The 12,300-nt window shown below is 45.3% G+C and overlaps 1 long non-coding RNA gene across 1 annotated transcript; it reads left to right on the forward strand.

Moving 5' to 3' along the window:
- The first annotated feature begins 2,558 nt into the window (after window positions 1-2,558).
- LOC132587761 (uncharacterized) lies at window positions 2,559-7,926 on the forward strand. Its single transcript, XR_009556466.1, has 3 exons — window positions 2,559-2,623; window positions 2,820-2,946; window positions 7,644-7,926. It is a non-coding gene; the product is annotated as an uncharacterized LOC132587761 (long non-coding RNA).
- Window positions 7,927-12,300: the final 4,374 nt, after the last annotated feature.

A 12,300-nucleotide genomic window follows, 5' to 3' on the forward strand; every position in this document is an offset into this window, starting at 1 on the left:
TCTCTCCCGATTCCAGCTGTTTGTTCTTCCCACAGACACATTCCTGCCCCTTCCCCTCAGCTGGGTGCTCAGACAGAGCTCTGGCCTAACACTTCAGTCCTGTTGAAGAGATACATGCAATGGTTAAAGGGTCACCACTCCCTCTTGCCCTTTCGGGGTTCCACTTTAAAAATTAAGCCCTTCGGCCCAGACATGGATAGCCCAGGCAAACCCGATCTCATCAGATCTTGGAAGTTAAGCAGAGCCAACCCTGGCAAGTACTTGTATGGGAGACCTCCCTGGAATACCAGGGAAGGGAGGAAGAGGCAGGCTGCAAAGTCGATTATCTGAAAGTTCCTTTACACTCATTGCCATCCATCTCTCTCTGTCCCCCCCAGGGAGAAGCCACTCTTCACAGCCAAGTAAATACAGGCATCTTTGCCCAGTCGGAGGTGACCCAAGAGAAGGAGCAGGAGATGGAAGAAGAGGACCCAGGAGGAGCTGGGACTGGCAAAACAGCAAGCAAAGGCCCCCGTCCCATCCCAGCTGGGAGTGCTGTTGAATTCTGGGAAAGAGCTGTGCCAGAGATCCTGGCTCAGGACACCATAACCTCTGATGTCAATTGCCAGCACTTACAGCTGTTCTGCTACCATGAGGCTGATGGGCCCCAAGAGGTTTGCAGCCAGCTCCATGAACTTTGCAACCAGTGGCTGAAACCGGGGGAGCACAGCAAGATGCAGATCCTGGACCTGGTGATCCTGGAGCAGTTCCTGACTCTCCTGCCCCAGGAAATGCAGAGCTGGGTCAGAGGATGTGGGCCAGAGAGCAGTTCCCAGGCGGTGGCCTTGGCGGAAGGTTTCCTCCTGAGTGAAGCAGAGGAGAAGAGGCAGGCAGAACAGGTGAGGGCTTTTCCTCCAGGCATGTCCAATTCAAGCAACGATATCTGGCCTCATCCTGAAGTTTCCCTGTCAGACCTTTGTCCAAGTGTTAATCATCCAAATGGGAGATGTATCGGCTTCCCTTCAGTTGCCTCGTGTGCTAGAGAATTTTTATCTCCATCAGATAACTCACCAGGTCTGCTGACAGAAGGGTGCAGAGTCTGGGAGTGGGGCAGGACCCATTGCTTGCTGTCTTCCATTCCATCTCTCACCCCTCTCCCTCACTGCTGTTTCAGATGTTGGGACAATCCATGAAGATAGAAGTTACAATCCCTGAGGCGAAAGGAGGTCCTTCTGAGGAGGAGCAGAGGGCGCAGGCCATGAAGTGTGCCCAAGACGGCCTCTCCTGTGGTAAGGACTCACTGTGCCTGGTCACAAGTGGGGCAACTTTTGAACTTGATGGGTCTAGAGTTCAGGTCAGAAAAAAATGTTAAATACTTCTTCACACAACACAGAGTTGCATCCATACATACACCTTTATTGGCATAACGACACAGAGTTAATTTGTGGCACTTAATGGCTACTAACTGCGATGCTTCTAAAAGGAGAATAGATAGCTTCATAGAGGACAATTCCTTCAATTAATTTAAATATTCATATCTCAGCTTCCTTCCATAAGAGGAAATCAAAGTGCCTCAGAAGAGAAAAGGTGAACAGATCTCAGCAAATCTATCCAGACTGGTGAATAAAGGGAGCCCCCATCTTATGGGGCAGCAGAGCTGTGAAAACCAGTGTTAAAAGGTAAAGGTAGTCCCCTGTGCAAGCAGCAGTCGTTTTCCACTCTGGGGTGACATTGCATCACAATGTTTTCACGGCAGACTTTTTACGGGGTGGTTTGCCCTTGCATTCCCCAGTCATCTAAACTTTCCCCCCAGCAAGCTGGCGACTCATTTTACCCACCTCGGAAGGATGAAAGGCTGAGTCAACCTTGAGCCAGCTACCTGAACCCATCTTCTGCCAGAATCAAACTCAGATCATGAGCAGAGAGCTTCAACTGCAGTACTGCAGCTTTACCACTCTGCGCCACGGGGCTGCTAAACCAGTGTTTAGGGCCCAATAATCATGGGCCAAATTACCAAGACCTCTGTGGTGTCATGAAAACCTGGTTGTGAAGTTAGGACTCCAAGAGACAGTCTGAAAACTCATTTCTATTACCCTCAAGTCTCCAGAGGCACTCAGGTTACATCCGGACCAAATGTGATGGTGACCTGTCATGCAATGTCATTTCCACTCCCTCTTTCCCTGATCCCTCCCACAGTTCACTTTTAGGTCACATAGAAGTCTGAAATACATTGGGAGTATTTATAATCCTTGAGCGAGGCCAGCCCTGCCGCTAGGCAAACTAGGTGATTGCCTAGGGCGCTGGCCTTCTGGGGGTTACGAATTGGGCACCCCATGTGACTTGGTGATGTTATCAGTGCAGGGGCGGGGCGCCAGAAGTTAGCCTCTCCTAGGCCGGCCCTGTCCCTGAGGCTAAGTTCCTGCTGCTTCCTTTATGCCTCTCCCAGAATTTAGGAAGAACTGTCAAAAATTATACAGAGGGCAAGGTTTCACAAACCGGGAAGGGGTTCCACGAAGCAGGGAACTAACAAGCAAGCACCCTTCCTTCCTCCTTTGTCTCAGTCACAGGTGCTGATGAGATGTTGAGCTGCCATCTTTTCAGAGGTGTTGAAACTGCTGCTGCACCACCTGTCCAGGTAGGCGAGGTGAGCAGGGGACAGCCTGGGTCCCCCCTCCTTCCTCAGGGGGGCTTTTGCTCCTGAACTTTCTACAGGTTGTCTGGGCTAGACGTCCTCTTAATGCCCTTCCTTGTACCCACAGCAAGCCATGCATCCTGTACCTGCCAGGGTGCCGTCTCTGCCTGGCATGGCCACTGAGGAAGGGATCTGCTTTTTCTTTCAGGGTCCCTTTTCCTTTGAGGAGGTGTCCATCTATTTCACGGAGGCAGAATGGGCCCTGCTGGATCCAGGACAAAGAGCTCTGTACAAGGATGTTATGTTGGAGAATTACGGGAATGTGGCCTTTCTGGGTAGGGATCTTTCAGGTTAAGCACTTAACCACTACACCAAACTGGATAGCCAGTTTGGTGTAGTGGTTAAATGTGCGGGCTCTTATCTGGGAGAACCGGGTTTGATTCCCCCACTCCTCCACATGCACCTGCTAGCATTGCCTTGGGTCAGTCATAGCTCTGGCAGAGGTTGTCCTTGAAAGGGCAGCTGCTGTGAGAGCCCTCTCCAGCCCCACCCACCTCACAGGGTGTCTGTTGTGGGAGGAGATTGTGAGCTGCTCTGAGACTCTTCGGAGTGGAGGGTGGGATATGAATCCAATATAGTCTTCAAGTGCAAATTGCTGCCCTTGGGATGGGGCATGAATTAAAATAGTGACTAGTAAAACATGTTTTTGAGGCCTGTTCTGGTACTTGGGGAGGGGCTGTGGCATGTAGAAGATCCATGTTTCTCTGGCATCTCCAGTGAAAAGGTTCAGGTAGGAGGTGATGGGAAAGACGTCTGTCTGAGACTCTGGAGAGCCACTGCCAGTCTGAGGAGACAGTACTGACTGTGCTGGACCAAGGGTCTGATTCCATATCAAGCAACTTCATGTGCTCCAATGTGTATACTTGCTGAGAGGCAACTGAGGCCAGTGTTGCAGCCCTCACCCAAGCTAGAGAAAGGTGTCCTCGCCTGAGGCAAAGGGGATGAGAGGCCCTCAGAAAGACTCTGGAAGGGGACAGAGCCTCATTTCTTTGTTGCCAACTTTTAAAAGTCACCAGGGCTATTTTTTCCTGGGGGAACGCAACAGAACAGAGGTCTGGAACCTCTTCGTGGAAAAGAAACAAAATTCTCAAAAAATGTTGAAAGGCTCGTGAGGGGCACCCATGTGTTTCTCCTTCATTTCTCCCTTTTCTGGCTCCAGAAAAAAAAGCCCTTCCAGACACCCTTCCCCCTGGTTGGGATTACAAATTTCCTCTCTGCCTGTGATCTAGAAATCATCCTGTCCGGAAACAAAACCTAGGTTGCCCTGGGTCAGTAGTCTTTGTCCCTTGGCAACATCCAGTTCATTAGGTTCACGAGGAGAGTGCATACAAGTAAAGCAGACCCCTTTTAAAAATGCAAAAATGCATAAATGCATTAACCTTTGGGGAAGAAGGGTACTTTGTCTCACAGATCCGTTTTCCTTATACTGACCTTGTTCTTCCAGAAGAATTTTTACTCTTCAGTTTCTTTCCTTCCCCATATGAGAATGATCACTTTCTCTTCCCTAACCTGGATATCACAGGCTAGACCTATCTTGTCAGATCTCGGAACCAAAGAAGGGCCACCTCCAAGGAACATCAGGGCCATGACACAGAAGCAGACAATGGAAAAATCACCTCTAAATTTTCTCTCTAGCTTGCCACCTTGTGGTGCATAATGCTAAAGAGCTGGAACTTTTGGCTGCCAGATGATCTTAGGATCCCATGGCTACATAACACACTGCTGTACAATAAATAAATTCTCTCTTTCTCTCCCTCTCTGTCTGTGAAAGAAGCAAGAAGTATGAGAGAGACTACCATGGATACAGATAACAGCCTTACATCCAAAGGAAGCCTGCAGAGTTCTTCAAGAGGGTCCCAGGAGCATATTTCCTTACCAAATGAGCTGACCGAGAGTGAGTATCCTTCATGGCTTTGTCAATGGAACACGCAAGGAATAGCCATGAGGGATTTCTGACTCACTTCTGAGTAGAGATTAAAATTTCCAGAAATTTTGAAGCTTGGAAAACCCCCCAGTTTTTTCCAATTTATTCCCCGGCAATTTTTGGAAAAAATGAAAAAAATGCTACATTAGCACTTCTTTTTTCTTTTCCAAATTGAAAGTCATTCTGTTACTTTAGGAACATAAAATATGACTATGGACAATTTTACTGGGCATGAAATTATTACAACTAGCATATTAAAAATATAGTGTATCCAAACAGTTATTACAAACAGAATTTACTTTTAAAATATAAATAAGAGCCAGTTTAGTGTAGTGGTTAAGTGTGCGGACTCTTATCTGGGAGAACCGGTTTGATTCCCCACTCCTCCACTTGCACCTGCTAGCATGGTCTTGGGTCAGCCATTGCTCTGGCAGAGGTTGTCTTTAAAAGGGCAGCTGCTGTGAGAGCCCTCTCCAGCCCCTCCCACCTCACAGGGTGTCTTTTGGGGGGGAGGAAGGTAAAGGAGATTGTGAGCCGCTCTGAGACTCTTCGGAGTGGAGGGCGGGATATAAATCCAATATCTTCTTCTATCTTATTTGTAATTGTAACAAATGGAGCAAAAATCTCCTGAACTGTTTGCTAGTTTATGTGGAATACATAAAACAAAACAATTTTTGAAAATCCAGAAGTAACCATTATTCATATTTCCTCTCCACAGTCTTAAATAAAAAAGTTAAACATTCATGTTAAAATAAAATGTTTCATAATCAATTTATTTTATTAGGGTTTGTAGAATCCTTCGGGCTCAAGTGCCATGTTCTACTGGAGAAAGTTTTCCTTCCAGACGTTTCGTTGTCAGCTGCGGAGAACATCCTCAGTGGCGTTGCAGCCGGAGCAGGCGCTCAGACCTTCTTGGCTGCTGTGCATTGAGTGAGGCCAGGGCTGCTGGAGAGCTGCTATTTCTAGGCTGGAGGGGGTGTGGTGAGAGGGCAATTGGTTTATGAATGTACCCATTGTTTGGTGGGGCTGCCCTCCTAAAACCACGTTGCTGGTTCCGGTATATAGATGATGCCTTTGCCATCTGGAGTCATGGAGAGGCTGCGTTGAATAAGAACATAAGAGAAGCCATGTTAGATCAGGCCAATGGCCCATCCAGTCCAACATTCTGTGTCACACAGCGGCCAAATATATATATACATACACACATATATACATACACACACACACTGTGGCTAATAGCCACTGATGGACCTCTGCTCCATATTTTTATCTAACCCCCTCCTTCATCTGAATTCAGCTTCACTTTCTCCTTCATCTGAATTCAGTCCATCCTCGTATCCAGTTCACCGTGGAGAAAGAAAACAATGGTCAACTTGCCTTTCTTGACGTCCTCATCACCAGGAAAGATGACGGAAAACTCGGCCACACTGTATTCTGGAAACCCACACACACCGACTGCTATCTAAGTAAGAATTCCAATCATCATCCTCGCCAAAAACGTCCTCGCCAAAAACGTGCAGTTGTAAAAACCCTCATCCACCGAGCATCACGTATCTGTGATCCAAGCCAACTCCAGCACGAGCTACACCACCTCAACCAGTCACTGCAGGCCAATGGATACTCCCAACAAGAAATTAAAAGAGCCCTCTACCCCAGGAGACCATCCACACCAAATCCCGAGCCACACACAAATGTAGGTACAGCCTTCCTGCCCTACATAAAAACTGTCACTATCCGCATTGGCAAAATTCTCAAACACCACAATGTGGACACAGTCTTCAAGCCCACACAACAGATCCGCCACATGCTGCGCTCTGCCAAAGATATGAGAGATCAACTTTCAACCCCTGGAGTCTACAAAATACCCTGCTCCTGTGGTGCAATCTGTGTTGGCACTACCCAACGCAGTATCAACACCCGCCTCACCGAACACAAGAGACACTGTCGCTTGTTTCAGCCAGAAAAATCAGCTGTCGCTGAACATGCACTTCAAGAAGGAGATCACATCATCCACTTTGAAAGAACTGAAGTCCTTTCTACGGTCTCACATTATCACACCTGCCTGAACAGAGAAGCTATTGAGATTTACAAACACCAGCACAACTTTAACAGAAAGGAAGAAGGCATTTCCATCCACCATTCTTGGTATCCAGCTCTGCAAAACACCCTACAGACTAAAAATTGCAGAAGGTCACAGAACAAGCAGCACATTCCAGAGAACAATCAGCACAATCAACAACCATCTTCCTTATCTTCACACCCCTTCCAACCCTCCTAGCAATCAACACAGAACAATGGTCATATTCCACAGCCAGTTTCCTTATCACCACCCTTCCAGGAAGCCCCACCAAACAATGGGTACATTCACAAACCAATTGCCCTCTCACCACACCCCCTCCAGCCTAGAAATAGCAGCTCTCCAGCAACCCTGGCCTCACTCAATGCACAGCAGCCAAGAAGGTCAGAGCGCCTGCTCCGGCTGCAACGCCACTGAGGATGTTCTCCGCAGCTGACAACGAAACGTCTGGAAGGAAAACTTTCTCCAGTAGAACATGGCACTTGAGCCCGAAAGATGCTACAAACCCTAATGATGATGCCAGCCGTGAAAACCTGAAATCTTTGACAATTTATTTTATTTTATTTTTTCAATTTTTCAGGAAAAAACAAAAAAGGCTTCAGGAAAGAACAAAAAGACTCGTTTTTTCTGAATGTTTCCAGGTTTTTTTCCGGGCCTTCACATTTCTACTTCTGAGCAACACTTAGTTGGAACAATCATACATCCTTTCTGGGTAAGGAGGGAGGCAGGGCTTCTGGGGACTGGAAATCTGGAAACTCAGAAACCCCTTCAGGGCAAGAACTCAGCTTTGGCTCTTGAGAGAGTTTGAGGTATCCTTAAATACTAGATAGTCTGGGGAAAGCTGGTTAGGGTAATTAAGGTCAGCCAAGCAGGATGAGGCCAAAGGGCCATCAGTCCTTTTTTACTGCAATAGATGCCTTTAGACCTTACGAACCATCCCAGGTGCTAACAAGATCTCTCATTTTTTTCAGCAAAAGATGATCAGAGGAATGAGGAGGGTGAGGAATTTCATCAGCAAATGCCAGAGAGAGATAAAAATGAAACCTTAAAGGAAAACGTCACGAATCGAAGCAGAGCAAAGAGAAATAAAGGTGGCAGTATGGTTGAGAAACGAGATGGAAGAGAGCATAATGCACATTTTCCAAAGCACAGGATAATGAAGGCAAGTCAATCCATTCATTGTGAAAACTACATTGGAAATAGATCAAAGCTTCTTGGGCACCAAAGAACCCACACAGGGGAGAAATCTTTTGAATGCTCAGTTTCTGGAAAGCAATTCAGTAAGAGCGGCAAGCTTCAACAGCGTCAGAGGAGTCACATAGGGGAGAAATCTTTTGAATGCTCAGTGTGTGGAAAGAAATTCAGTCAGAGCAGCAATCTTCAAAAGCATCAGAGGAGTCACACAGGGGAGAAATCTTTTGAATGCTCAGTTTCTGGAAAGAAATTCAGTAAGAGCGGCAAGCTTCAACAGCATCAGAGGAGTCACACAGGGGAAAAATCTTTTGAATGCTCAGTGTGTGGAAAGAAATTTAGTCTTAGAGGCAATCTTCAAAGGCATCAAAACACTCACACACGAGAGAAACCTTTTGAATGTTCTGAGTGTGGAAAGACATTCAGTCGAAAAAGCAGTCTTCAGCTGCACCAAAGAACCCACACAGGGGAGAAACCTTTTGAATGCTCTGAGTGTGGAAAGACATTCAGTCAGAAAAGGAGTCTTCAACTGCACAAAAGTGAACACATGGGGGAGAAACTTTTTGAATGCTCAGAGTGTGGAAAGAGATTCAGTCACAGTGGCAAACTTCAGTGGCATCAGAGAACTCACAAAGAGAAATGTTTTCAATGTTCAGAGTGTGGAAAGAGCTTTAGTCAGAGTGGCAGTCTTCAACGGCATCTTAGAACCCACACAGGGGAGAAACCTTTTGAATGCTCAGAGTGTGGAAAGAGATTCAGTCTGAGAGGCACTCTTCAACAGCATCAGAGAACCCACACAGGGGAGAAACCTTTTGAATGCTCAGAGTGTGGAAAGAGATTCAGTGAGAGGGGGACTCTTCAACAGCATCAAAGAACTCACACAGGAGAGAAACCTTTTGAATGCTCAGAGTGTGGAAAGAGATTCATACAAAGTGGCAAACTTCAGCGCCATCGGAGAACTCACACAGGGGAGAAACCTTTTGAATGCTCAGAGTGTGGAAAGAGATTCAGTCAAAAAATCAATCTTGAACTGCACCATACTGAACACATGGGGGAGAAACCTTTTGAATGCTCAGAGTGTGGAAAGAGATTCAGTCATGGTGGCAAACTTCAAAAGCATCAGAGAACTCACACAGAAAAAAGTTTTCAATGTTCAGAGTGTGGAAAGAAATTCAATCGGAGTGACTCTCTTCAACAGCATCAGAGAACCCACACAGGTGAGAAACCTTTTGAATGCTCAGAGTGTGGAAAGAGATTCAGTTGGAGTACCAGTCTTCAGATGCACCAAAGTATCCATACAGGAGAGAAACCTTTTGAATGCTTCGAGTGTGGAAAGAGATTCAGTCAGATTCAGTATCTGCAAAAGCATCAGAGAAGGCACACAGGAGAGAAACCTTTTGAATGCTTCGATTGTGGAAAGAGATTCCGTCAAAGTAGCAGTCTCCAATTGCACATGCAAAGAACACACACAGGGGAGAAACCTTTTGAATGTTCAGTGTGTGGAAAGAGATTCAGTGAGAGGGGGTCCGTTCAAAAACATCAGAGAACTCACACTGAGGAGAAACCTTTTGAATGCTCCTCGTGTGGAAAGAAATTCTATGAAAGGGGGTCTCTTCGAAAGCATCAGATAAGACACACAGGGGAGAAGCCTTTTGAATGCTCAGACTGTGGAAAGAGATTCACTTATAGTAACGCACTTAAGTTGCACAAAAGAACTCACACAGGGGAAAAACCTTTTGAATGTTCAGAGTGTGGAAAGAGATTCAGCGTGAGAGACAGTCTTCAAACCCATCAGAGAACTCACACAGGGGAGAAACCTTTCGAATGCTCAGAGTGTGGAAAGAGATTCAGTCAGCGTTGCACTCTTCAAAGTCATCAGAGAACCCATACAGGGGAAAAACCTTTTGAATGTTTTGAGTGTGGAAAGAGATTCCGTCTGAGCGGCGATCTTCAAAGTCATCAGAGAACCCATACAGGGGACAAACCTTTTGAATGCTTTGAGTGCGGGAAGAGATTCAGTAGAAGTGGCAATCTTCAACTTCATCAGAGAACCCATACAGGGGAGAAACCTTTTGAGTGCTCTGAGTGTGGGAAGAGATTCAGTCTGAGTCGCAATCTTCAGCAGCATCAGAGAACTCACACAGGGGAGAAACCTTTTGAATGCTCAGAGTGTGGGAAAAAATTCAGTTGTAGAAGCAATCTTGAAGTGCACCAAAGAACCCACACAGGAGAAAAACCTTTTCAGTGTTCAGAGTGTGGGAAGAGATTCAGTCACAGTCAGCATCTTCAAAATCATCTGAGAACCCACACAGGGGAGAAACCTTTCGAATGCTCAGAGTGTGGAAGGAGATTCAGTGAGAGGGGGTCTCTCCAAAAGCATAAGAGAACCCACACAGGGGAGAAACCTTTTGAATGCTCAGAGTGTGGAAAGAGATTCAGTAAGAGGGGATATCTTCAAAAGCATCAGAGAAACCACAGAACGGAGGAACCTGTCATGAGTCATGCAGGTCAGGGGGTATGAAGTCACCCAATGGTTGCTGCCAGGTCTAGGGTTGCCAACTTCCAGGAGGGATGTTGAGATCTACCAGAATTACAACTGAACTCTCGACAACAGAGATCAGTTCACCTGAAAAACATGGCTGCTTTGGAGAGTGGATTCTATGGCATTTTAAATCCTAAACTGCTGTTGGGCTGGGCTGTGGATGCGAACAAACTACTACTAATCCCTGAACTTTAACCCCCGAAAACCTTTAAGAAACTTCTCCAAATTAAAAATTACTCACCTGCCCAAAAACTCCATGGAAACAAAGAACCCTTGAGAATCAAATCAATTCCCAGCTCACAGATCCTGCCTACTTTGGCTGGTACCTTGCTAAGCTTGACCCAACTTTCTCCTTTATATGTGGGTGCTGTCAAGCATGGTACAATTGCAATGGCGATTTATGGTTTTATTGCTCCCTAAAAGCTGGTCTGCGTAACATTATGGGGAGCTGGCTTGGCTTGACTATGTTATTCTTCCCCTTCCCCCCTCCTGCTTTATTGCAGTGTGTAGTAGAATAGTGAGAAATGAAACTAGCGGTGGGAGGAAGAGAAATAGCACCTTCCCATACATTCCGACATGGGAGTGTAGGCCATCTGGGAAAGCAAGGACGAGACACTGATAACATTGTGGGAATGTAGACATTTATGATAGTTTATGTGCTGACTGGCAACCCTGTGCCCCTCCCATGAGCACCCTTTGAAATATTCCTTAAAAGTATTGTATCTATGTAATATTGGTATCACTCTCAAGGTCTCGAACCATGAGAGCATCCCAATTTAGCAATAAACGTAGTTTTGTATCCACTTGACTCGTTCTTTTGGAAATCGCATGCTTGACTTTTTTTTTATAATTTAAATTTTTATTAAGAACATTTTTATAAACCATAGCAACTAACCAGTGTAAAAAAGAAAACCATACAAAACAGTCATCATGAATAAGTGTTATACATACATCACCAGCCATATCAGAGGGACACTCCATACTAGTACATAAATGACAATATACCAGCCACCATTGAGATAAGGGGACAGCAATCCATTAAACTGAAATTAATAAATCGAAAAATTCATATATTTTTCCGGAATTTTACCAAATGCAGTGTTCTTATTGTTAACATATTCAAGAAAGCAAAACCATCTTTCTAAGAACCAGTCTCCCGCTTTTGCATTATCCAGTAAGGAAATACAGGTAGTTAACTTATCGTGAATTAATATGTCCCACACTTTATTACTCCAACTTCGAAATGTAGGACTTTTATTTTGTTTCCAACAACTAGCAATAATGATCTTTCCAGCCAAAATCAATAAAGCCACTAATTCTTGTTTTAGAGATGAGAGCTCCGCATCAGGCCATAAGTTCAACAATACCACCTCAGGTGTCAATGGAACAATGCTCCCAACAATTTCTGATATTTTTCCCAAAATATTTTCCCAAAAAGCCTTAATCATCGGACACTCCCACCAGCAATGGAGGAAAGTACCAGTTTGCCCGCAGCCTTTCCAACAGTTGGGATCAACCTTCGCTCTACCCTTAAACAGTTTGAAAGGAGTCACGTACCACCTGGCAAATATTTTATAATTCTGTAAACGAAAATAGAGTGATTTATACTTAAATAAAGACGAAGTCCACAATTTTCCCCATTGCTCTTCATTAATTGAAATCTGACAATCCCTTTGCCAGTTGTTTTGATGACTCGCTGTACATTTCCACAGAGTTTGATTTAGAAGAGAGTATATAATAGAGATTACCCCTCTTATAGTGGTGTTTCCTTTATTAATTAGTTTCTCAAGCGGGTTGAGCGTTCTGTTAGTCATAATAATTGAAATTATTTGATGTAGTACGTGATGTACTTGAGCATATTGAAACCACGGGATAGAGATTTGAAATTTGTTTTC

The sequence above is a fragment of the Heteronotia binoei genome, chromosome 19 (genome assembly GCF_032191835.1).
Source record: "Heteronotia binoei isolate CCM8104 ecotype False Entrance Well chromosome 19, APGP_CSIRO_Hbin_v1, whole genome shotgun sequence".
NCBI classification, from domain to species: domain Eukaryota; kingdom Metazoa; phylum Chordata; class Lepidosauria; order Squamata; family Gekkonidae; genus Heteronotia; species Heteronotia binoei.